Raw genomic sequence first — 27979 nt, 5'->3', positions numbered from 1 at the left:
AAGAACCTCACCCCTGAAAAATATGGCAAACCTCCAAATAGTGTCTATATACTTGGGTATGGTGGGCTGAGTGTGATCTGGAGAGGAATATAAAGGAACTAGGCTGATTCTCCATCATAGGTGTTTATGAAGGAAGCTGTGTGGCAGAGAGTGTGGATAGACTCTAGGGGCCCAGAAAAGATTAGATGATGCTCTCAGGCTCCTGATGAGATAATGTGGAATGGAGTCAGCTTCCTGGGGTCTAAACAGAGAACAGGGATGAGCTTATAGTGACTCTCAACCCTTGACAAGTGAGATAATAAGTGATCATAAGCAATCTTGTTTAAGAGTCTAGGCTCATGAGACTCTGAAACACAGTAAAAGAAAGTTAACATTCTCTGATTGTCCCTCTACAGCATCTATAAGTTCCAGATCAATATTTTTGCTCAGAAAGTTCATTGGAAATTCACTAAAAACATGTGCTGGTATTCTGATGGTTAGTCTCAATTATCAATGTAATTGGATTTGGAATAGCAGCTCCAGACATGTCTCTGGGAGGGCAGGGTCTGTGTGGTGCTTTGAATGAGAATGGTGCTCATAGGCTTATAGATTGGGATGTTTGTTTCCCAGTTGTTGAACTGTTCAGAAAGGATTAGGAGGTGTGGGCTTGTTGGAGAAGATAGGCCCCTGGGGATGTGCATACCAGTCTTGCTTTATTCCTGAGGCCTATGAATCAGGTTGTAAGCCCTTAGCTAGTGCTTCAGCACCATGCCTGCCTGCCTTACTGCCACCATGCTCACCACTAAGCTGTAAGCAAGCCACCAATTTAGTGTTTTCCTTTCTAAGTTGCCTTGGCCATGGTGTCTCTTTGCAGCAACAGAGCAGTAAATATGATGGTCTGTGAGGACATTCTAGGGAAGGTTGACTGATGGGGGAAGCCTTCCCAAGAGTGGGCACCACCCTGTGCAGCAGACTAGATACAAGGAGGCTAAAGACAAGGCGGTGTTGCTGCTTGCCTTCTTGCCTTGCATCTTGAACTATTGATCCCAGTGTTGCTGTTACTGCTGTTACCTTTGTTGCCATCAGAACTTAGTGTCTTCAGCCTTTCCATGGAGACTGAAGACCAGTAGATCTCCAGAAATCCACCAGGACTCCCATGGCCAACTTGGACCACCAAGGTATCCAGCTAGACTGAGCAGCTAATGAGTTTTCAGCTTCTCTACAGAACTCTGTTTTTTAGACTATCTAATCTCTATCTCTATCTCTCTCTCTCTCTCTCTCTCTCTCTCTCTCTCTCTCTCTCTCTCTCCACACACACACACACACACACACACACACACACACACACCCTATTGGTTATGTCCCCATACAGAATTCTACTTAATAGTTTCCACTTTTACCAACTTTATTGTATACAGCCATGTTGCTAAGGTCCTATGACTGGGTACTATATGTGCCCAACCCTCAACACATACACACATTCATATATATGTATACTTCCTAGAGAACAAAAAGTAAAAAGCAGATACCCAAATACCATTGGGAGAGAGCTGGTCTCCTAGGAGTGATGACACACCTGTGAACACAGGTAAGACCACCACTTCTGTTGAAATTCCTGGCCCAAGAGGGGACCCACCCAGAGCCATCAGGATACAGGAACCAAGAAACAGCCGGGGACAGAATCCTTCCAGTTTCTGTCTGCACCTCAGAGCTGACTCTGTGCCACAGCTCTCCATACCCAAATTCCTCCAGGAGAGAACTGGTCTCCCAGGAGTACTGACAGACAGGTTTTCAGGGGACAAGCCACAGTCAGAGACAGCAAGACCAGCTAACACCATCAATAACCAGATGCCAACAGGCAAGGGCAAGAACATAAGCAACAGAAACCAAGGATATTTGGCATCTTCAGAATCCAATTCTCACACTACAGCGAATCCTGGATACCCCAACGCACCAGAAAAGAAAGATTCTGATTTAAAATCACATATCATGATGATGATAGAGACTTGAAGAAGGACATAAATAATTCCCTTAAAGAAATACAGGAGAACACAGGTAAACAGGTAACACAATAAGATCCCTTAAAGAATTATAGGAAAATACAACCAAATAGGTGAAGGAATTGATCAAAACCATCTAGGAGCTAAAAAGGAAATAAAAACAATAAAGAAATCAGAAAGGGAGACAATCTTGGAGATAGAAAACCTAGGAAAGAGATCAGAAGTCACAGATGCAAGCATCACCAACAGAATACAAGAGATAGAAGAGAGAATCTCTGGTGCAGAAAATACCATAGAAGACATTGATACAACAGTCAGAGAAAATGCAAAATGCAAAAAGATGCTAACCCAAAATATCCAGGAAATACATGACACAATGAAAAAAATCAAACCTAAGGATAATAGGTATAGAAGAGAGTAAAGATTCCCAACTTATAGGGCCAGTAAATATCATCAATGAAATTATAGAAGAAAACTTCCCTAACCTAAAAAAAGAGATGACCATGAACATACAAGAAGCCTACAGAACTCCAAATAGATTGGACCAGAAAAGAAATTCCTCCCATCATATAATAGTTAAAACACCAAATGCACAAAGCAAAGAAAGAATATTAAAAGCAGTAAGGGAAAAAGGTCAAGTAACATATAAAGGCAGACCTATCAGAATTACCACAGAGTACTCACCAGAGACTATGAAAGATAGAAGATCCTGGGCAGATGTTATACAGACCCTAGGAGAACACAAATGACAGCCCAGGCTACTATACCCAGTAAAACTCCTCAATTACCATAGCTGGAAAAACTAAGATATTCCATGACAAAAACAAATTTTCACAATATTTTCTCACAAATCCAGCATCACAAAGGGTAATAGATGGGAAATGCCAACACAAGGAGGGAAACAACACCCTAGAAAAGTCAACTCTGCTTTCAACAAACTCAAAGGAAGATAGTCACACAATCATAAAAATAACATCAAAAATAACAGGAAGCGGCAATCACTATCCCTTAATATCTCTTAACACCAATGGACTCAATTCCCTAATAAAGAGACATAGACTAACAGACTGAATACGTAAACAGACCCCAGCACCGCAGTGACAAAGACAGACACTGCCTCAGAGTAAAGGGCTGGAAAACAATTTTCAAGCAAATGGTCCCAAGAACCAAGCTGGAGTAGCCATTCTAACATTAAGTAAAATCAACTTTCAACCAAAATTGATGTACAAGGATAAGGAAGGCTACTTCATATTCATCAAAGAAAAATCTACAAGAAGAACCCTCAGTTCTAAACAACTATGCTCCAAATGCAAGAGCAACCACATTCATAAAGACACTTTACTAAAGCTCAAAGCATACATTGCATCTAACACAATAATAGTGGGAGACTTCAACACCCCACTCTCAGCAATGGACAGATCATGGAAACAGAAACTAAATGGAGACACAGTGAAACTAACAAGTTATGGACCAAATGTTTTTTTTTTTTACATATATCAGATTCTAGCTTTTTATTATATGTCAAAACTTATTTAATAATATTCAAAAGAAAAATATCAAGTAAACTGTCATTTCTGTTCATGTGATTATCATTAATCCATTACATTGGAAAAAATAATTCTCAAGATAGAAAATATTTATAATGTATTGTTATGTTAAAAGAGACCACAATGCAGTATGGTAGCACAAATCTGTTTTAGCAGTTTCCTCAGTACTGAAATATTCCTCCTGGAGGAAGAACAAGACTTGAGAGACTTGGGAAGTAAACAAACTCCCAAGTCTCAAGAAGTTTCTGAAACTGTTTAAAGTTTTAAAAGGCTTCTCCACAAGGTTATAAACACTTTAAAGAGCTGCTGTGGAGAAGGGACTCTCTAACTTGACCTGTGAACTGACCATAATTCACGCCAGTAGCTCCAGGGTTGGACCTTCTAGAAGCGATTGTCACCTTGGCTACTGTGGAACTTCAGTGCTGCAGCTGCCTTTAAGTCATGATGCTCCAACAACTAACCCTAGTGACTTACTGGTTTGCCACATTGGACTTTAGTGGAACTGTGACTTTGCTATAGATCAGCATTGATAGTTTGCTTGAAAATCATTCCTAGATACATGTTATCACCTATAGTTTTAATGATCATAATTATTTTTATGGTACTTGAAGAATCAAAGCCTTTATGAAATTAAATTTTAAAATTAAGATCGGATATAGCTATTTTTTTCTTTTTTTTGATTTTTTAATATTTTTATTACATATTTTCCTCAATTACATTTCCAATGCTATCCCAAAAGTCCCCCATAGTGCCCCCCACTTCCCTACCCACCCATTCCCATTCTTTTGGCCCTGGCATTCCCCTATATTGGGGCATATAAATTTTGCAAGTCCAATGGGCCTCTCTTTCCATTGATGGCCGACTAGGCCATCTTTCGATACATATGCAGCTAGAGAAAAGAGCTCCGGGGTTCTGGTTAGTACATCATGTTGTTCCAACAATAGGGTTGCAGATCCCTTTAGCTCCTTGGGTACTTTCTCTAGCTTCTCCATTGGGAGCCCTGTGATACATCCAATAGCTGACTGTGAACATCCACTCCTGTGTTTGCTAGGCCCCGGCATCGTCTCACAAGAGACAGCTATATTTGGGTCCTTTCAGCAAAATCTTGCTAGTGTATGCAATGGTGTCAGCGTTTAGAAGCTGATTATGGGATGGATCCCTGGATACGGCAGTCTCTAAATGGTCCATCCTTTCATCACAGCTACGAACTTTGTCTCTGTAACTCCTTCCCTGGGTGTTTTGTTCCCAATTCTAAGAAGGTGCACAGTGTCCACACTTTGGTCTTCATTCTTCTTGAGTTTCATGCGTTTATCAAATTGTATCTTATATCTTGGGTATCCTAAGTTTTGGGCTAATATCCACTTATCAGTGAATACATATTGTGTGAGTTCTTTTGTGATTGTGTTACTTCACTCAAGATGATGCCCTCCAGGTCCATCCATTTGGCTAGGAATTTCATAAATTCATTCTTTTTAATAGCTGAGTAGTACTCCATTGTGTAAATGTACCATAATTTCTGTATCCATTCCTCTGTTGAGGGACATCTGGGTTCTTTCCAGCTTCTGGCTATTATAAATAGGGCTGCTATGAACATAGTGGAGCATGTGTCCTTTTTACCGGTTGGGACATCTTCTGGATATATGCCCAGGAGAGGTATTGCTGGATCCTCCGGTAGTACTATGTCCAATTTTCTGAGGAACCGCCAGACTGATTTCCAGAGTGGTTGTACAAGCTTGCAATCCCACCAACAATGGAGGAGTGTTCCTCTTTCTCCACATCCTCGCCAGCATCTGCTGTCACCTGAATTTTTGATCTTAGCCATTCTGACTGGTGTGAGGTGGAATCTCAGGGTTGTTTTGATTTGCATTTCCCTGATGATTAAGGATGTTGAACATTTTTTCAGGTGTTTCTCTGCCATTCGGTATTCCTCAGGTGAGAATTCTTTGTTCAGTTCTGAGCCCCATTTTTTAATGGGGTTATTTGACTTTCTGGAGTCCACCTTCTTGAGTTCTTTATATATATTGGATATTAGTCCCTTATCTGATTTAGGATAGGTGAAGATCCTTTCCCAATCTGTTGGTGGTTTTTTTGTCTTATTGATGGTGTCTTTAGCCTTGCAGAAGCTTTGTAGTTTCATGAGGTCCCACTTGTCAATTCTCGATCTTACAGCACAAGCCATTACTGTTCTATTCAGGAATTTTTCCCCTGTGCCCATATCTTCAAGGCTTTTCCCCACTTTCTCCTCTATAAGTTTCAGTGTCTCTGGTTTTATGTGAAGTTCCTTGATCCACTTAGACTTGACCTTAGTACAAGGAGATAGGAATGGATCGATTCGCATTCTTCTACATGTTAACAACCAGTTGTGCCAGCACCATTTGTTGAAAATGCTGTCTTTCTTCCACTGGATGTTTTTAGCTCCCTTGTCGAAGATCAAGTGACCGTAGGTGTGTGGGTTCATTTCTGGGTCTTCAATTCTATTCCATTGGTCTATTTGTCTGTCACTATACCAGTACCATGCAGTTTTTATCACAATTGCTCTGTAGTAGAGCTTTAGGTCCGGCATGGTGATTCCACCAGAGGTTCTTTTATCCTTGAGAAGAGTTTTTGCTATCCTAGGTTTTTTGTTATTCCAGATGAATTTGCAGATTGCACTTTCTAATTCGTTGAAGAATTGATTTGGAATTTTGATGGGGATTGCATTGAATCTGTAGATTGCTTTTGGCAAGATAGCCATTTTTACAATGTTGATCCTGCCAATCCATGAGCATGGGAGATCTTTCCATCTTCTGAGATCTTCTATAATTTCTTTCTTCAGAGACTTGAAGTTTTTATTATACAGATCTTTCACTTCCTTAGTTAGAGTCACGCCAAGATATTTTATATTATTTGTGACTATTGAGAAGGGTGTTGTTTCCCTAATTTCTTTCTCAGCCTGTTTATTCTTTGTGTAGAGAAAGGCCATTGATTTGTTTGAGTTAATTTTATATCCAGCTACTTCACCGAAGCTGTTTATCAGGCTTAGGAGTTCTCTGGTGGAATTTTTAGGGTCACTTATATATACTATCATATCATCTGCAAAGAGTGATATTTTGACTTCATCTTTTCCAATTTGTATCCCTTTGATCTCCTTTTGTTGTCGAATTGCTCTGGCTAGGACTTCAAGTACAATGTTGAATAGGTATGGAGAAAGTGGACAGCCTTGTCTAGTCCCTGATTTTAGAGGGATTGCTTCAAGCTTCTCACCATTTACTTTGATGTTGGCTACTGCTTTGCTGTAGATTGCTTTTATCATGTTTAGGTATGGGCCTTGAATTCCTGATCTTTCCAAGACTTTTATCATGAATGGGTGTTGGATCTTGTCAAATGCTTTTTCCGCATCTAACGAGATGACCATGTGGTTTTTGTCTTTGAGTTTGTTTATATAGTGGATTACGTTGATGGATTTCCGTATATTGAACCATCCCTGCATCCCTGGGATGAAACCTACTTGGTCAGGATGGATGATTGTTTTGATGTGTTCTTGGATTCGGTTAGCAAGAACTTTATTGAGGATTTTTGCATCAATATTCATAAGGGATATTGGTCTGAAGTTTTCTATCTTTGTTGGGTCTTTTTGTGGTTTAGGTATCAGAGTAATTGTGGCTTCATAGAATGAGTTGGGTAGAGTACCTTTTGTTTCTATTTTGTGGAATAGTTTGTGAAGAACTGGGATTAGATCTTCTTTGAAGGTCTGATAGAACTCTGCACTAAACCCATCTGGTCCTGGGCTTTTTTTAGTTGGGAGACTATTAATGACTGCTTCTATTTCTTTGGGGGATATAGGGCTGTTTAGATCATTAACCTGATCTTGATTCAACTTTGGTACCTGGTATCTGTCTAGGAACTTGTCCATTTCATCCAGGTTCTCCAGTTTTGTTGAGTATAGCCTTTGGTAGAAGGATCTGATGGTGTTTTGGATGTCTTCAGGATCTGTTGTTATGTCTCCTTTTTCATTTCTGATTTTGTTAATTAGGATGCTTTCCCTGTGCCCTCTAGTGAGTCTGGCTAAGGGTTTATCTATCTTGTTGATTTTCTCAAAGAACCAGCTCCTTGATTGGTTGATTCTTTGAATAGTTTTTCTTGTTTCCACTTGGTTGATTTCACCCCTGAGTTTGATTATTTCCTGCCGTCTACTCCTCTTGGGTGAATTTGCTTCCTTTTGTTCTAGTGCTTTTAGGTGTGTTGTCAAGCTGCTAATGTGTGCTCTCTCTAGTTTCCTTTTGGAGGCACTCAGAGCTATGAGTTTTCCTCTTAGAAATGCTTTCATTGCGTCCCATAAGTTTGGGTATGTTGTGGCTTCATTTTCATTGAACTCTAAAAAGTCCTTAATTTCTTTCTTTATTCCTTCCTTGACCAAGGTATCATTGAGAAGAGTGTTGTTCAGTTTCCACGTGAAGGTTGGCTTTCTATTATTTATTTTGTTATTGAAGATCAGCCTTAGTCCATGGTGATCTGATAGGATGCATGGGACAATTTCAATATTTTTGTATCTGTTGAGGCCTGCTTTGTGACCAATTATGTGATCAATTTTGGAGAAGGTACCATGAGGTGCTGAGAAGAAGGTATATCCTTTTGTTTTAGGATAGAATGTTCTGTAGATATCTGCCAGATCCATTTGATTCATAATTTCTGTTAGTTTCACTGTGTCCCTGTTTAGTTTCTGTTTCCATGATCTGTCCATTGGTGAAAGTGGTGTGTTGAAGTCTCCCACTATTATTGTATGAGGTGCAATGTGTGCTTTGAGATTTACTAAAGTTTCTTTAATGAATGTGGCTGCCTTTGTATTTGGAGCATAGATATTCAGGATTGATAGTTCCTCTTGGAGGATTTTACCTTTGATGAGTATGAAGTGTCCCTCCCTGTCTTTTTTAATGACTTTGGGTTGGAAGTCAATCTTATCAGATATTAGAATGGCTACTCCAGCTTGTTTCTTCATGCCATTTGCTTGGAAAATTGTTTTCCAGCCTTTCATTCTGAGGTAGTGTCTATCCTTTTCTCTGAGATGAGTTTCCTGTAAGCAGCAAAATGTTGGGTCTTGTTTGTGTAGCCAGTTTGTTAGTCTATGTCTTTTTATCGGGGAGTTGTGTCCATTGATATTAAGAGATATTAAGGAAAAGTAATTTTTGTTTCCTGTTATTATTGTTGTTAAAGTTGGCATTTTGTTCTTGTGGCTGTCTTCTTTTAGGTTTGTTGAGGGATTACCTTCTTGTTGTTTCTAGGGCGTGGTTCCTGTCCTTGTATTGGTTTTTTTCTGTTATTATCCTTTGAAGGGCTGGATTCGTGGAGAGATAATGTGTGAATTTGGTTTTGTCGTGGAATACTTTGGTTTCTCCATCTATGTTAATTGAGAGTTTGGTTGGGTATAGTAGCCTGGGCTGGAATTTGTGTTCTTTTAGTGTCTGTATAACATCCGTCCAGGATCTTCTGGCCTTCATAGTCTCTGGTGAAAAATCTGGTGTAATTCTGATAGGCTTGCCTTTATATGTTACTTGGCCTTTTTCTCTTACTGCTTTTAGTATTCTATCTTTATTTAGAGCATTTGTTGTTCTGATTATAATGTGTCGGGAGGTATTTCTTTTCTGGTCCAGTCTATTTGGAGTTCTGTAGGCTTCTTGTATGTTCATGGGCATCTCTTTCTTTAGATTTGGGAAGTTTTCTTCTATAATTTTGTTGAAGATGTTTGCTGGTCCTTTGAGTTGAAAATCTTCATTCTCATCCACTCCTATTATCCGTAGGTTTGGTCTTCTCATTGTGTCCTGTATTTCTTGGATGTTTTGAGTTAGGATCTTTTTGCATTTTACATTTTCCTTGATTGTTGTGCCGATGTTCTCTACGGAATCTTCTGCACCTGAGATTCTCTCTTCCATCTCTTGTATTATGTTGCTGATGCTCGTATCTATGGTTCCAGATTTCTTTCCTAGGGTTTCTATCTCCAGTGTTGCCTCATTTTGGGTTTTCTTTATTGTGTCTACTTCCCTTTTTAGGTCTAGTATGGTTTTGTTCATTTCCCTCATCTGTTTGGATGTGTTTTCCTGTTTTTCTGTAAGGACTTCTACCTGTTTGATTATGTTATCCTGTCTTTCTTTAAGGATTTGTAACTCTTTAGCAGTGTTCTCCTGCAATTCTTTAAGGGATTTTTGTGCTTCCTCTTTATTGTCTTCTGCCTGTTTAGCAGTGTTCTCCTGCATTTCTTTAAGTGTGTTATTAAAGTCCTTCTTGAAGTCCTCTATCATCATCAGGAGATATGCTTTTAAATCCGTGTCTAGCTTTTCCGGTGTGTTGGGGTGCCCTGGACTGGGCGAAGTGGGGGTGCTGGGTTCTGATGATGGTGAGTGGTCTTGGTTTCTGTTAGTAAGATTATTACGTTTACCTTTCGCCATCTGGTAATCTCTGGGGTTAGTTGTTATCGTTGTCACTGTTTAAAGATTGGAGCAGAAGCTGTGTTCCACTCACCAGCAGTCCCAAAATCCTGCGGCGGGGGTCGTGGGTAGCTGGCGGGTGTCAGGCAACCCTACTCTCCCGCTACCCCAGTGCTGATCAAGCCGGATGAGGCCTGTGGCCCTACTCAGGCCGGTTTCTGCTTCCCTAACTAATGCAGTCTCAGGTCCCGCGCAATTGGATTGGAGCAGAAGCTGTGCTCCACTCACCAGAAGTCTTAAGATCCTGTGGCGGGTGTTGTGGGTAGCTGGCGAGTGCCAGCGGACCCTGCGCCCCAGCTGCTCCGGTGCTTTTCTGACCGGAAGAGGGTTGTGGCCCTATGTAGGCCGGATTTCTCTCTCCCCAACCAGAGCAGTCTCAGGTCCCGCGTGATTGGACTGGAGCAGAATCTGTGTTCCACTCACCAGCAGTCCCAAAATCCTGTGGCGGGGGTCGTGGGTAGCTGGCGGGTGTCAGGCAACCCTGCGCTCCCGCTACCCCGGCGCTGATCCGGCCAGATGAGGCCTGTGGCCCTACTCAGGCCGGTTTCTGCTTCCCTAACTAATGCAGTCTCAGGTCCCGCGCAATTGGATTGGAGCAGAAGCTGTGCTCCACTCACCAGAAGTCTTAAGATCCTGTGGCGGGTGTTGTGGGTAGCTGGCGAGTGTCCCCAAATGGTTTTAACAGATAGAACATTTCATCCTAAAACAAAAGAATATACCTTCTTCTCAGCACCTCATGGAACCTTCTCCAAAACTGACCATATAATTGGTCACAAAAAAAGGCCTCAACAGATACAAGAAGATTGAAATAATCCCAATGCATCCTATCAGATCACCACAGACTAAAGGCTTCAATAGCACATAAACAACAGAAAGCCTAAATATACATGGAAGCTGAACAACATCCTACTCAATGATAACTTGGTCAAAGAAGAAATAAAGAAAGAAATTAAAGACTTTAGAATGTAATTAAAATAAAGGCACAACATACCCAAACTTATGGGAAGCAATGAAAGCAGTGCTAAGAAGAAAACACATAGCTCTGAGGGCCTCCAAAAAGAAACTGGAGAGAGCATACACTAGCAGCTTGACAGCACATCAGAAAGCTTGGACGAAAAAGAAGCAAATACACCCATAGACAGCAAGAAATAATCAAACTGACAAGACCCTTCTGGTCCACTCAAGTATCGGGGTGCCTTGCCAGAGGAGTCTCAGGACACCTGCAAGGACTCGCACAGGACTCCCCACGGGATCCTAAGACCTCTGATGAGTGGAACACAGTGTCTGCTCCAATCCAATTGTGCTGAACCTGAGACTGCATTAACTAGGGAAGCAGACAACCTGGCCTGAGGTGGGGCACAAGTCCCTTCCGGTCCACTCGAGCACCAGGGTACCTTGCCAGTGGAGTCTCCGGACACCCTCAAGGACCCACACAGGATTCCTCACAGGATCCTAAGACTTCTGGTGATTGGAACACAACTTCTGCCAGGAGGCAAGTTTGAACACCAGATATCTGGGCACCTTCCCTGAAAGAATAGAGCTTGCCTGCAGAGAATACTCTGACCACTGAAACTAAGGAGAGAGCTAGTCTCCCAGGTCTGCTGATAGAGGCTAACAGAGTCTCCTGAGGAACAAGCTCTAATCAGAGACAACTATAACAGCTAGCTTCAAAGATTACCAGATGGCGAAAGGCAAACGTAAGAATCCTACTAACAGAAATCAAGACCACTCACCATCATCAGAACGCAGCACTCCCACCCCACCTAGTCCTGGGCACCCCAACACAGCCGACAATCTAGACCCAGATTTAAAAGCATATCTCATGATGATGGTAGAGGACATCACGAAGGACTTTAATAACTCACTTAAAGAAATACAGGAGAACACTGCTAAAGAGTTACAGGTCCTTAAAGAAAAACAGGAAAACACAACCAAACTGGTAGAAGTACTTAAAGAAAAACAGGAAAACACATCCAAACAGATGATGGAAATGAACAAAACCATACTAGACCTAAAAAGGGAAGTAGACACAATAAAGAAAACCCAAAGTGAGGCAACGCTGGAGATAGAAACCCTAGGAAAGAAGTCTGGAACCATAGATGCAAGCATCAGCAAAAGAATACAAGAGATGGAAGAGAGAATCTCAGGTGCAGAAGATTCCATAGAGAACATCGGCACAACAATCAAAGAAAATACAAAATGCAAAAAGATCCTAACTCAAAACATCCAGGAAATATAGGACACAATGAGAAGACCAAACCTACGGATAATAGGAGTTGATGAGAATGAACATTTTCAACTTAAAGGGCCAGCAAATATCTTCAACAAAATAATAGAAGAAAACTTCCCAATCCTAAAGAAAGAAATGCCCATGATCATACAAGAAGCCTACAGAACTCCAAATAGACTGGACCAGAAAAGAAATTCCTCCTGACACATAATAATCAGAACAACAAATGCACTAAATAAAGATAGAATATTAAAAGCAGTAAGGGAGAAAGGTCAAGTAACATATAAAGGCAGGCCTATCAGAATTACACCAGACTTTTCACCAGAGACTATGAAAGCCAGAAGAGCCTGGACAGATGTTATACAGACACTAAGAGAACACAAATGCCAGCCCAGGTTACTATACCCAGCCAAACTCTCAATTAACATAGATGGAGAAACCAAAGTATTCCATGACAAAACCAAATTCACACATTATCTTTCCACGAATTCAGCCCTTCGACGGATAATAACAGAAAAAAAGCAATACAAGGACAGAAATCACGCCCTAGAAAAAGCAAGAAAGTAATCCCTCCACGAACCTAAAAGAAGACTGCCACTAGAACAGAATGCCAAATCTAACAAAAAAAATAAAAGGAAGCAACAACTACTTTTCCTTAATATCTCTTAATATCAATGGACTCAATTCCCCAATAAAAAGACATAGACTAACAGACTGGCTACACAAACAGGACCCAACATTCTGCTGCTTACAGGAAACCCATCTCAGGGAAAAAGACAGACACTACCTCAGAGTGAAAGGCTGGAAAACAATTTTCCAAGCAAATGGTCTGAAGAAACAAGCTGGAGTAGCCATTCTGATATTGAATAAAATCGACTTCCAACCCAAAGTTATCAAAAAAGACAAAGATGGACACTTCATACTCATCAAAGGTAAAATCCTCCAAGAGGAACTCTCAATTCTGAATATCTATGCCCCAAATGCAAGGGCATCCACATTCATTAAAGACATGTTAGTAAAGCTCAAAGCACACATTGCACCTCACACAATAATAGTGGGAGACTTCAACACCACACTTTCATCAATGGACAGATATTGGAAACAGAAACTAAACAGGGACACAGTGAAACTAACAGAAGTGATGAAACAAATGGACTTAACAGATATCTACAGAACATTTTATCCTAAAACAAAAGGATATACCTTCTTCTCAGCACCTCACGGTACCTTCTCCAAAATTGACCACATAATTGGTCACAAAGCAGGCCTCAACAGATAAAAAAATATTGAAATTGTCCCATGCATCCTATCAGATCACCATGGACTAAGGCTGATCTTCAATAACAACATAAATAATAGAAAGCCAACATTCACGTGGAAACTGAATAACACTCTTCTCAATGATACCTTGGTCAAGGATGGAATAAAGAAAGAAATTAAAGACTTTTTACAGTTTAATGACAATGAAGCCACAACTTACCCAAACCTATGGGACACAATGAAAGCATTTCTAAGAGGGAAACTCATAGCTCTGAGTGCCTCCAAAAAGAAACTAGAGAGAGCACACACTAGCAGCTTGACAACACATCTAAAAGATCTAGAAAAAAAGGAAGAAAATTCACCCAAGAGGAGTAGACGGCAGGAAATAATCAAACTCAGGGGTGAAATCAACCAAGTGGAAACAAGAAGAACTATTCAAAGAATTAACCAAACGAGGAGTTGGTTCTTTGAGAAAATCAACAAGATAGATAAACCCTTAGCTAGACTCACTAGAGGGCACAGGGACAACATCCTAATTAACAAAATCAGAAATGAAAAGGGAGACATAACAACAGATCCTGAAGAAATCCAAAACACCATCAGATCCTTCTACAAAAGGCTATACTGAACAAAACTTGAAAACCTGGACGAAATGGACAAATTTCTGGACAGATACCAGGTACCAAAATTAAATCAGGATCAAGTTAAGGAGCCAAACAGTCCCATATCCCCTAAAGAAAGAGAAGCAGTTATTAATAGTCTCCCAGCCAAAAAAAGCCCAGGACCAGATGGGTTTAGTGCAGAGTTCTACCAGACCTTCAAAGAAGATCTAATTCTAGTTCTGCACAAACTATTCCACAAAATAGAAGTAGAAGGAACTCTACCCAACTCATTCTATGAAGCGACAATTACTCTGATACCTAAACCACAGAAAGACCCAACAAAGATAGAGAACTTCAGACCAACTTCCCTTGTAAATATCGATGCAAAAATACTCAATAAAATTCTCGCTAACCGAATCCAAGAACACATTAAAGCAATCATCCATCCTGACCAAGTAGTTTTTATTCCAGAGATGCAGGGATGGTTTAATATACGGAAATCCATCAACGTAATCCATTATATAAACAAACTCAAAGACAAAAACCACATGATCATCTCCTTAGATGCAGAAAAAGCATTCGACAAGATCCAACACCCATTCATGATAAAAGTCTTGGAAAGGTCAGGAATTCAAGGCCCATACCTAAACATGATAAAAGCAATCTACAGCAAACCAGTAGCCAACATCAAAATAAATGGTGAGAAGCTTGAAGCAATCCCTCTAAAATCAGGGACTAGACAAGGCTGTCCACTCTCCCCATACCTACTCAACGTTGTACTTGAAGTCCTAGCCAGAGCAATTCGACAACAAAAGGATATCAAGGGGATACAAATTGGAAAAGATGAAGTCAAAATATCACTTTTTGCAGATGATATGATAGTCTATATAAGTGAACCTAAAAATTCCACCAGAGAACTCCTAAACCTGATAAACAGCTTTGGTGAAGTAGCTGGATATAAAATTAACTCAAACAAGTCAATGGCCTTTCTCTACACAAAGGATAAACAGGCTGAGAAAGAAATTAGGGAAACAACACCCTTCTCAATAGTCACAAATAATATAAAATATCTTGGCGTGACTCTAACTAAGGAAGTGAAAGATCTCTATGATAAGAACTTCAAGTCTCTGAAGAAAGAAATTAAAGAAGATCTCAGAAGATGGAAAGATCTCCCATGCTCATGGATTGGCAGGATCAACATTGTAAAAATGGCTATCTTGCCAAAAGCAATCAACAGATTCAATGCAATCCCCATCAAAATTCCAACTCAATTCTTCAAGGAATTAGAAAGAGCAATCTGCAACTTCATCTGGAATAACAAAAAACCTAGGATAGCAAAAACTCTTCTCAAGGGTAAAAGAACCTCTGATGGAATCACCATGCCTGACCTAAAGCTTTACTACAGAGCAACTGTGATAAAAAACTGCATGGTACTGGTATAGTGACAGACAAGTAGACCAATGGAGTAGAATTGAAGACCCAGAAAGGAACCCACACACCTATGGTCACTTGATCTTCTACAAGGGAGCTAAAACCATCCAGTGGAAGAAACACAGCATTTTCAACAAATGGTGCTGGCACAACTGGTTGTTATCATGTAGAAGAAAGCGAATTGATCCATTCCTATCTCCTTGTACTAAGGTCAAATCTAAGTGGATCAAGGAACTTCACATAAAACCAGAGACACTGAAACTTATAGAGGAGAAAGTGGGGAAAAGCCTTGAAGATATGGGCACAGGGGAAAGATTCCTAAATAGAACAGCAATGGCTTGTGCTGTAAGATCGAGAATTGACAAATGGGACCTCATGAAACTGCAAAGCTTCTGCAAGGCAAAAGACACCGTCAATAAGACAAAAAGAACACCAACAGATTGGGAAAGGATCTTTACCTATCGTAAATCAGATAGGGGACTAATATCCAATATATATAAAGAACTCAAGAAGGTGGACTCCAGAAAATCAAATAACCCCATTAAAAAATGGGGCTCAGAACTGAACAAAGAATTCTCACCTGAGGAATACCGAATTGCAGGGAAGCACCTGAAAAAATGTTCAACATCCTTAATCATCAGGGAAATGCAAATCAAACCAACCCTGAGATTCCATCTCACACCAGTCAGAATGGCTAAGATAAAAAATTCAGGTGACAGCAGATGCTGGCGAGGATGTGGAGAAAGAGGAACACTCCTCCATTGTTGGTGGAATTGCAAGCTTGTACAACCACTCTGGAAATCAGTCTGGCAGTTCCTTAGAAAATTGGACATAGTACTACCGGAGGATCCAGCAATACATCTCCTGGGCATATATCCAGAAGATGTCTCAACCGGTAAGAAGGACACATGCTTCACTATGTTCATAGCAGCCTTATTCATAATAGCCGGAAGCTGGAAAGAACCCAGATGCCCCTCAATAGAGGAATGGATACAGAAAATGTGGTACATTTACACAATGGAGTACTACTCAGCTATTAAAAGAATGAATTTATGAAATTCCTAGGCAAATGGATGGACCTGGAGGGCATCATCCTGAGTGAGGTAACCCAATCACAAAGGAACTCACACAATATGTACTCACTGATAAGTGGATAGTAGCCCAAAACTTAGGATACCCAAGATATAAGATACAGTTTGCTAAACACATGAAACTCAAGAAGAATGAAGACTGAAGTGTGGACACTATCCCCTCCTTAGAATTGGGAACAGAACAGCCATTGAAGGAGTTACAGAGACAAAGTTTGGAGCTGTGACGAAAGGATGGACCATCTAGAGACTGCCATATCCAGAGATCCATCCCATGATCAGCATTCAAACGCTGACACCATTGCATTCACTAGCAAGATTTTGCTGAAAGGACCCAGATATACTGTCTCTTGTGAGACTATGCTGGGGTCTGGCAAACACAGAAGTGGATGCTCACAGTCAGCTAGTGAATGGATCACAGGGCCCCCAATGGAGGAGCTGGAGAAAGTACCCAAGAAGCTGAAGGGATCTGCAATCCTATGGGTGGAACAACATTATGAACTAACCAGTACCCCGGAGCTCTTGACTCTAGCTGCATATGTATCAAAAGATGGCCTAGTCGGCCATCACTGGAAAGAGAGGCCCATTGGACATGCAAACTTTATATGCCCCAGTACAGGGGAACGCCAGGGCCAAAAAAATGGGAATGGGTGGGTAGGGAAGTAGGGGGGAAGGTATGGGGGACTTTTGGAATAGCATTGGAAATGTAATTGAGGAAAAGATGTAATAAAAAATATCTTATAAAAGAAAAAAAAAAAGAAATAATCAAACTCAGGGCTGAAATCAACAAATAGAAACAAAAAGAACTATACAAAGAATCAACCAAACCAGGAGCTGGTTCTTTGAGAAAATCAACAAGATAGATAAACCCTTAGCCAGAATAACCAGAGGGCACAGAGACAGCATTCAAATTAACAAAATCAAAAACGAAAAGGGAGACAACATCAGAAACTGAGGACATTCAAAAAATCTTGAGATCCTACTACAAAAGCCTATACTCTACTAAACTGGAAAATCTGGATGAAATGGACAATTGTCTAGACAGATACCAGATACCAACGTTAAATCAGGATTAGATAAACCATCTAAACAGTCCCATAATTCCTAAAGAAATAGAAGCAGTCATTAAAAGTCTCCCAACCAATAAAAGCCCAGGAGCAGATAGGTTAACTGAAGAATTCTATCAGATCTTCAAACTATTCCATAAAATAGAAACAGAAAGAACACTACCCAATTCATTCTATGAAGCCACATTTATACTGCGTATTTTCCGGTGGAAATGGAACAGTTTCTGTCTGATCAGGAATTTGTCACAATTTCCTTTCATAGAGGACTTCATAATAGATTTTTTCTACTCCTATCATGTTTAATATTCCAAATAGATTTAAAATCTGGTTGAGTGCATATTACTTTTTAGCTTCAGAAGATATCATGTATATTTAAGGGGCATTTAACTATTATAAATTATTTTGATGACAAGAGAAAATGTCAATACTGAGTTGTATATTTTTAAATAAATTGTATTAGTTTAATAACAAAATAAAAATAAAAATAAAAGCTTTGGAAGACACCAGGACTTCAAGATGGCGTTGCTCGTACCATTGAAGGAGAAGAAGCTCATGGAAGTCAAACTTGAAGAGCTGCCGAGTTGGATAATGATGCAGGATTTTTACCCCCAGTGGCATTGCAGAATCCTTTCGGAGAAGGTATGACTGGTATTACAAGTACATAAACATTCGGAAAGGCAGCATCTCGAGGATTAGCATTGTCCTGGTAGCCTACATGGTTTTCAGCTACTGCATTTCTTATAAGGAACTCAAACATGAGCGGCAACGCAAGTACCACTGAAGAGGGGTTGCTGGAGGGCATTGTATGGCCAAGCATTACTGCCCTCCCCACTCCGACCTAGGAAGAATTCAACTGGCTGAACCTTCATACCCTGACTGAGAACTAGTGTCCAATAAAAGGTGACTGGTTCACAAAAAAAAAAAAAAAAAAAAAAAGCTTTGGAAAACATGACCAGTCTCCAATATATCTATAAAAAAAAAATGTTGCCTATCACAAAAGGTATTTCAACTTCACTTTTTCTGCAACTTGTAAAAAGAAATAGCAAAACTGTAGTATTTTAATAAAACATTCATATATAATATCTAACACCATTAGTACCTCCTATACTCACTTCTACCACTCCATGTAAATATTCTTCCTCCAATCATTTTGTATAAAATTCCTGAAATCAATACAAGTGTTTAAGCAATGTTGACGTTAGCCTCACCTGAGAAAGTAATTCTATTCCCTCCCCAGCCTAGCAATGGAAAACTCTCACTGTAGGCACTAAGGACAGCCCAGTGTCATATGTTTCTCTGCTGAAAATGACTTTTTAAAACACCTATTCATCCATTACTCTGACTCAGGAGCTTGCTTTCTTCAAAGACTCAGTACTGAGAACTTTCGATAGAAGCCATGGCATTCAGCAGAACGTTGAATTAGTAAAATATTAAAATGTACATGCTGGAGTATTATGTAACTGTAAAAACTGCAAAAGATCTTGATAGATAATATGAATGGATATTGCTCAAAATTCACCTCCATTTCCTATTTTAGGAAACTAGAGGGATGTTTTAAACCAGAACACTGACTATATTTGCTTAAGGAAATACAAGTAATAATGATCACTTGCTTTATACAAACACAAACAAGAAGGATAAATCAGAAACAAGGTTTTACCAATCACTAGTTGGGCTCAACAGGGCAAAGTGCAACCAGACAAGAGAAATGGAGAGGATGCTTTCCAGCGTTAATTGATATTTCACATAAAGGAGCTCAACAAAGACAAGCCAATGAGAAAAATCTTTCAATGCTGGACTTCTGTTTGCAAAAGGAAACGAGTGAATTTAGTTGTAACTTGAATGGATGAAGGGAGGACATGAGGAGTCCTCATATTATCTATTCAGTGTTGAGAGACAGCCAGTTCCTATGGAATGATAAATTGGAGTTTGCAGTCCTAAGTGACTTAGGCTCTCTTTTTCTTTCCCTCACCCTCCATTGTTTAGGTAAGACTTGGAATCATTACAGACTATTTCCTCTTGACTTTTACTCTGGTTGTTTCTTTAAGTTCCTACTATAGGGATAGAGATTTTACTATTGGCCCCATTCTCTTGTGTGCCCTTCAGTACTTAGCTGGTCTACAAATGTCACGTTTATTTTAACCTGGCAATTAACAGCTAGAAACTAGAAACAAAACAACTCACTGCACACACGTATGAGTGAATATGTACATTTGTAAGTAAATCTTGATATATATTATATATATAATATTAAATATAATGTTTTATATAATATAATCAATAATAAAATAATTAAATAATACAATATATGCTACACACACACACACACACACACACACACATATATATATATATTATGACATCCACAGACTTCTCACAGAAGAGAGAAAACAAGACAATAGTAGAATGTTCCCGAAGCAGCCATCACTAACAGCAGTGCCTCAGTCTCTTTAAACAGAGGAGTACTGCACACAGGCACTAACATCCACTGAGCTTTGTCAGGTCAAGGAAGGTCAATGTGCTGACACATCTACAAAGATGGCAGTCAGGTGTCTTCTCAGGCTGCTGTTTTCTCTCAGATTTCCAATATTGCCATGGGGATTTCAGCTGATGGTTTTGTTTAGGGCTTCCAAGCTCTTCTCAATACCCAGTTATTTCCACTGCTTACCAGAGCAGAATACACTTTTCTGTTTGTTTCTAAGTATTTAGAACTAGGCCTCCAAACCCAAGAGCTTTTGCATTAAGAAAAGGTAAGAAAATCATGTGATGGCTTCTTTAGCCAAATATAATATGGTGTTATTTTTTTTAACTAGGCTTTGTGAAGTCAGTGTTGTCTATTTTGAGAGTTTATATTATTATTGTTGCTGTTACTGCTGTTGTTCTTGCTACAGTTTTGTAGTTGGTTTTGATGTTATCTCCTAACTTGCCTTGTCATTGTATTTGATTGACACATCAGTACTATTTTGGTGCACTTTCAATTATCATTATTTTTTCCTCAGCATAGCCAGGTTGTCAGCTCCCTGTATTTTTAAACCCAAAAGATTATATTGTATTTTACATGAGCATTTATTTCTGTGCCATTATATACTAATATCACATGCTTTTTTTGCTTTAATATTTTATAATGAAATATATTTTCACAAGATAAATTTAAATCCCAAAGTGATATATTTCTATTATTCTTCAATATGTGTTTTAAAAACTTAGTTAAATATCCTTGCTTGAAATACAAAATAAATAAATCTTAAGGTATAGTGTTACACAGTGAAAGGAGGAGAAAGGTATTCTCAGGCAGGCTCTTCTAATGAGACCAATTCCGGATGACTGGGAAATCCGTAAGTCCATCAGAGGTGGTCCTGGACTCAGATGTCCTGGCTTATGATGACTGGGAGCTAAAGGAGGCTTCGGACTCAGAAAAGATATTGCCCCTCCCAGGAAGGTCAGGACACTAATGGTTCTGGATTGGCTGGTGCTGACCCCAGAGGGAAATTTTCCATAAAAGTAATTACTTTCCTATCTCTAAGTCTCTGTTCAGTGTTCAGATGGGAATGGTTTCATTAAATGTTATTCTTTCCACACCATAAATTAATCCCCGTACTGTATATCCCCTGTGAATCTAAAAAGAACTTGTGAAGATTAATCATTTAATTTGTGTAAACTGGTGAGATTGTTTTCTCTCACTCTCTGAGAAGCCAGGCATATGGCCGGCTGCACACAATAGATGCATTTTCACAAATTAATTTACTGGACAGCTAGTCTGTGTCTGGGAGGATGTCTCACCATGTAGGGATAGAGAGTAATTATAAAGCAGTTTTTTTTTTAACTCTAAAAAACAAATTTCAGGAAATGCAGATTTAAATAGATCATGATCCAAAATGCCTAAAAGTCTAGGAAGGAAAACAAACAAACAAAGCATACAAGAATCAGCTGTATGGAGGAACTCCACTAGAAAGGATGTTGCTGCTGCCTCCATCAGAGAGGGCAAAGGGGCCAGATGTGTTCCTTCACTCAGATGAAGCTGCTGCCAGTCATTATTTCATGTATATTTAGCTATATTTTAAATGTGGGCACTCAGTTAAAGTTTAAAAGTTATTTTTAAAGCAATCTGTGGGCCAACTGAAACACATATATAGGTCACCTTTGGCTGGTCGACTGCAACTTCTGACTGGAAATGGGAAAACCACCTAGATTTAGTCCAGCACGAAGTCATATATCACAAGTGACAGGTGCATGAAGGGAAGTGAACCCCTGACATGGGTACAAGAAATGTTCAGATGGAGAAGATATGATCTGTATCTTAAGGAAAATATTAAATCATTCAGTATAGGAGATGTCAAGAAGAAGAAAGAAAGAAAGAAAGAAAGAAAGAAAGAAAGAAAGAAAGAAAGAAAGAAAGAAAGATAGAAAGACAGAAAGAAAGAAAAAAGGAAGAAAGAAAAAAGGAAGAAAGTGTTGGCTTGCCACAGCTCATGGGCTGTTGCATGGAAATATTCTAAATAAGAGATTCAACATTAATGGAAAAATCTGGAAGGCATTGCAAACATTGATGAAAACAATGAACTATTTTCAAATGGATTGCACTGTGAACTACAACCACAGTCAAGCCCTCATGCTCTCTATCAGCAGGAATCACACATGATTATGAAGATGGAATCCCCTGCTGCCTCCTACCCCTAAGATATAGAAGCTAGTTATTACTAATGCATTATAGGATCAAGAGGGGCTGTGGATTTAGCCATGTTCTAATATGTGGCGGGTTTTTTTTTTTTTTTTTGGATATTGTGAAATGTTTGTCATGCTGATAGTTGTGTGAAGATAACATTTTAAGGATTAAGCTGCCTTTGCAAACCCCCTTCTCCTGGAAGTACCTTGCCCATGCTAGACATCTTCTGATAAGAAAGGAAGCAGGCTTGTGTGTATGTGTGTACACCACCTGTCCACAGCCACTGCTACCAGAAGCCAAGGAGTCATCAACCATCTCTGTTCTTTGCAGCAGTGCAAGGTCAGGATACATCCTTCAAACCCACTTTCTATTTCCTGATCAATGGAGATGCAGCCACCATGCAGGAAAATATTTGTGGCCCTCTGCTAAGAAAGAAAAGTCAAAAGGGGAAGCAGAAAAGGTCTTTGTGGGGAGAAAGAGACTGGAGCAACCCTGGTTGGAAGATTTGGAGACTGATGACGAAAGAGTCAGCGCTCCCTGGGAAACAACTGATGTCAGGAAGCCTGAGATAAGAGAATTCAAATTTTCATTGTAATACTTAAGCCTTGTGGTGGAAATGATCAGTATTTCCCACTTGATGAGGCCATAAAAGGAGAAAGTGATGCAGGAAGAGTCACTATGATTGCTCTGCCCTTTCTATTTGCATGTTAGTCTGTTTCCCCCTGAGTAAGTGATCCTACTGAGTGCCTCCCCACTTCTGCCACTTCTTGGGGATGTAACTTTCTTGTCACCGTTTATAAAATACAATGTACTCTTCTGGTGTGTGTGGGGAGGGGGGGGAGGGAATCATGTCACCTTTTATAAAATACAATGTACTCTTCTGGTGTGTGTATGTGTGTGTGTGTGGGGGGGGATCAAAACTGCTTCCTTGAGAAGAAAACACAGGCTCAAGCCTGTGATTCAACTGAGCTTCAAGGAAGCTAAGTCAAGCCTCCAGGTGACTATCACCAAACTATACTGTTTGTTGCCAAGGCAGAGCCCCCTCCCCTGCCCCTCATAACCTTCTCTACTCAGAAGCAAGAGCTGAACTGTGCTGCTAACTGATACTGAAGTTTGCTCAGTTATAGGATAATATGCTGGAGAAGTCTCCCTTTTCTTGCCTATTTATTCAAGTGGGATAGTTTAATAAAAATACTAATGCTGTTTCATTAAAATCAATTAAATTAAACATGGGAAATGTCAGAATTGATAGAAGTAACCAGAGGTCTTGAAAGGCCACTGATCGCAGACAGTGTTACCTGTTAGTCTACATCTCTACAAGATCACCAACCCTGACATGAAGGACAGTGTCCTTCCTCAGAGGCTGCAGTGAATGATACAGCCATGTCTAGAAAGCTCTCTCATGAGCTTGCCATCCCAGCAGGAGTAGCTCCACCTTAGCCATTCTCTCAAACAATTTGTCTCAGACACTGCAGACCAGCTGAAACAGTTATACCAATCCTGAACGTGGCTCTAGAGAATGCCCTTTATGTGTATTTTGAGGTTACTTTAAATATGCTTACATAATAATTTTTATTAAACACTGGAGAAGGCAAATTTTATTAGAAAATAAAAGCATAATTTCCACCAAACCTTGTACAAATGTGTGGTTAATGTCTCATGGTGCCTACAAAAAGGGCGGAGCTCCATCTGGGGACTTGGCTCCTGAGGTGTAAACATTCTTAAAGCAATGATAGACATGGTTAAAATCACTCCTAGTGCTAATAGGTTTTTATAGCAAGCACTTATGCTCTTTATTCTTCCTGTAAGCAAGCAAAGGAATTGAGGGATGGGCAAGTTGATTACCGACAGCTGTTAGACTCGTCCTTGGTACCCTATCTATGTTGAGCAAAGAAATGTCACGGAAACAGTTGCAGGACTCTGTTCCCAACACTCTATGAATGCCTTGGGGGAATCTGTCAGACAACTGTAGCGGCTTGTTGCCAAAGTGCAGCTCCACTTCCTGATGCTGTAAAACCTCCTTCAAAACAACAAACAAACAAACAAATAAACAAACATCCCTAACTATTTCAAACAGCTTGTGCTGGCCTTTCCCCACAACCACTTTTCTCCTAGCCAGAGGACAGCACTTCCCATCGTGGCTGACCAGAGGGGTCAGTTGAGGCTGATGCAGAAACAAAAAGGTCATGATTGGTGTAAACACTCCTTTCCAAGCTCTGTACGCAGACTGTGGGCTCTATGTAGTGAGACAGGTGAAAGACACTGCCTGTGTAGCCTAGTACTGCAGTATCAGACCCAATGACAAGTTTCTTCTAAGTGGTATTTTCTAGCCTGCTTTGGGCCTCTATCATGAGTAACATTGGCTGAGCTGATTACATGAAATGCAGTGTCACCCTGTCAGTGGCAGTGGCACTAAGAGGCAACAAGGCAGCCAAAGTGACAATGGCAGCTGAGACAACCTGACCATAGCATTGACACTGATAAGGGCAGCAACAGGAAATGCAAATGGTTCAACAACCCTAACAACGATGGTGACAAAAGTGATGGGAAGCAGCTACAAACCTCCAGAAAACAGACAGGGCAGAAGCCTGGAGGACTAGTGGACACAGTATAGGAGGAGAAGGTGGAGGGCTTAGGCAGAGGAAGGATAGAGGCCTGGAAAGAACCAGGCAGGGGTGGGATCTGGGTGCAGCAAACCACAGCCCCCATCAGGGGAAGAGCCACAACATGCAATTATCCCTTGAAGGTCAAAGCTCTCAGATACACAGCCATAAGCGCTGTAACACGAGCTCTTGCCAAGGGACTGGAAGTCCCACTGGCCTAGGCCTGAAAGACACCATAACTCTCTTAAGGCTAAAGGCCATAGTGCCCTGGGACTGCATGCGAGTTGTAACACCAGAGGACACTGGCTGCTGTTGTTCACTGATGTCTTCTGGCACTGCTGGCTAATCAAGCAGCACTGGCTAGTGGCATGGGGCTCTGTTCCTCTTTTCCTACCCATGATTCCTATCCATGCAGACTAAAGGACCCCAAACCTTCATAACAGAGGCATAACATATAGCCACACACCCTTTGGCTTCCCAGCTTTTCCAGATCAGTCTCCTGTCTATGACCAAAAGTATTTCCCTACCACATGTCCAAAACTTCTAGCCCACCCAGTGTTGACATCTCTGCTCATTCCTTAGAAGGAAATCCAAAACTCTGTCCATGTGCTTGTCCTCTCACCCTCATGTGGAGTTACTCTTCATGCCCTATGCCATCAACCAGCCACACAGTCCTTGTGTGATCCTCAAGCTGGGGCATTGGCAGGGCTCAATATTAGTGGGCAGCCAGCATGGCTTCCCTTTTTGATAACCATGCTGTTCTCTATCTTACACAACTACCCATTCATTCTTCTACATGGTTCTAGTCAAATGGAATCTCCTCACACACTCTGCTGTGCTTGGCCCACCTAATCAGTGTCAGCTCTACATTGTGTTCCTCCTTCACTGTCTTCTCTTCCTCACTTTCAGGCTCTTTAAGCAAAATGTCCAGAAAGGTAAGAATGTAGTTGTGGACCTGCCTAGAACCGTGTCCTTGGGCTAGTTGGAAATGTGTGTACTTTCAGCCAGATGGATTTGTATATGAATAGTAAAATCCTTGTCCCAATCAGTGGAACATAGGGATATGTTATTCTACCACCTACAATAGACTTACTCAACATGATTAAACTAAATGGAGACATTATCTTGCATGAACCTTGTGTCCTCTGTGTGATCACAGATATCATTGTATCAGAAAGGCAGGAAGATCAGCATCAGCGCAGCCCAGGTGGTGACTGGAGCAGAAGACTGAGGAACACAAGGCCAAGAGCCACTATCAATGGACAAGGCCTTTCTTAGATCACAATGCTTTGAGAATTCTGGCCTTCAGAATAATACAGTAATATATGTGTGAGATATGAGTTTATTTTAAATTTTAAAGCACCAATGGGAAACTTCCAGTACTGGATCCATGTAGGCTTTACCTATAATACAAAGGAAGTAGTGAGTTTACAACATGTAACACTTTTAGGCTCTATGAGGTTTCAAAGAAACATAGTGAATATGTTTGCTAAGTTTGGTTATCCAACATGACTATGTAATTGTTAATGGGAAATACATCACCATTAGGATTTTAACATCAGAGTAAGATTAACAGCATGGAATTACCAAGGTGCTAAGATATCTACTATGCTCTTTTTCTCATGTTGGTAATTTTTACTTACGTGCATAGAAATGTAAAATCATGAATGTGTTGTTTTTTTTAAGAGAGCCTTGAACAAAAAGAATAATAATGAGATACATGAAAATTATAGGGTTCTTGGTTGAAATGGAGACTATGAAAGAATAAGAGACTTCTGGTCCACCACTACAAGAAAACTTCTGCATTCCATTAACTAATGGAAGGAGTTTAATTTATAGCTAACATCAACTAATTAATTAAAACTATACACACATACACACACACTCACAGACAATATGGTTTCACTTTATTTATGACCATTAAAATCATATTGAGGTCTTGTTCTCAACATAACTGCTTTGCAAAATGGTGGTGATGTCTGTGGAGATGGCTCAGTAAATGACAAAGTTCCTAGTGAGCACGAGGAGCAGAATTTGGATGTCCTGAGCCCAGGTAAACACAGGCAGGCATTGACATAGCCTGTAATCCTAGCACTGGGGAGGGAGGCAGAGGGAACTCCTCAGAGAAAATCCATTAGCTACACTGGTCAGACTTTGTGACTCCAGGGTTCAGAGAAAGATGCTACTTGAAAAAAATAGAGTGGAGCAAAATCAGTGAAGCTACTTGATACCAGCAAGGCCTCACATACACGTGCATGTGAATGAGCATGGACATACAGCCCCAAACTAAAAAGATATAACCTCAGAGGTGCTTCAGTCATAGGGCACTCCAGCTTCGGGGGCGGGGGGGGGGGGAGGGGTGGGATTAACATACTTCCTAACACAGGTAGTTTATTAGGAGGGCCAATTATGAGAAAACAAGCCTAGAATTTCTCTTCGTTGGGTTAGCCTCTTTCCCCTCCATTCCCCCATGAGGTCCTTGATAAGATCCAAGCATATATTGACAGCATACTCTTAGATCTTCAGAATTATAAGGTAAATAGGTCACTTTTCTTCTTAAGCTTTCCAGTTTTGGGTATGATCTTATAAGAATTGAAATCCATTGAAATGTGTTTAACTGAAAGTTGCTTCCTTGTAACATTTGATCTTTGTTATATTGCTTGGAAACATTGTTGATTTGCAACTTTCAGATTTAGAAGTATTTATTACATCTAAGGACTTGTTTAGGTGCTGGTGAAACTGAGAGACAGTTTACTGAGCGTTGCGAATTATTTGGGGAGGTGTCTTGCTCCAGGCTTCTCAGAATAATTTACTAACTATTGCTTTATTGATCTGCATCTAGTTAAGTGAAGTTGTATCAAAGGAATTAACAAGAATCTCTTAGAGTTAGGAATACTACTGAACTATCCCACTTTGAAAAGTCTGTTTCAGAGGTAGAGATAAGAGGCTCTAACAGTGTAGAACCCTCTAAACTTAGTTATCATGTGGTATGTAAATTCAAATTCTTGGCAGAAACCATCTGTATGTCTAAGATCCTACAGACTGCTTCAC

The 27979-nt window shown here is 40.2% G+C and overlaps 1 protein-coding gene and 1 pseudogene across 5 annotated transcripts in view; one reads left to right on the top strand and one right to left on the bottom strand.

Annotated features, from left to right (window-relative positions):
• Nucleotides 1-27979, bottom strand: part of Prkn (parkin RBR E3 ubiquitin protein ligase) — a 1247011-nt gene that overhangs the window by 866293 nt on the left and 352739 nt on the right. The gene's annotated exons all lie outside the window — the stretch shown is intronic.
• LOC110312632 (ATP synthase F(0) complex subunit f, mitochondrial pseudogene) lies at nucleotides 18179-18444 on the top strand (annotated as a pseudogene).

The sequence above is a fragment of the Mus caroli genome, unplaced genomic scaffold, assembly GCF_978045245.1.
Source record: "Mus caroli unplaced genomic scaffold, Mus_caroli_1 scaffold_18, whole genome shotgun sequence".
In the NCBI taxonomy this organism is placed as follows: Eukaryota; Metazoa; Chordata; class Mammalia; order Rodentia; family Muridae; genus Mus; species Mus caroli.
Note: the sequence above shows the minus strand (reverse complement) of the source record. Positions and strands in the feature narration are given on the sequence as shown.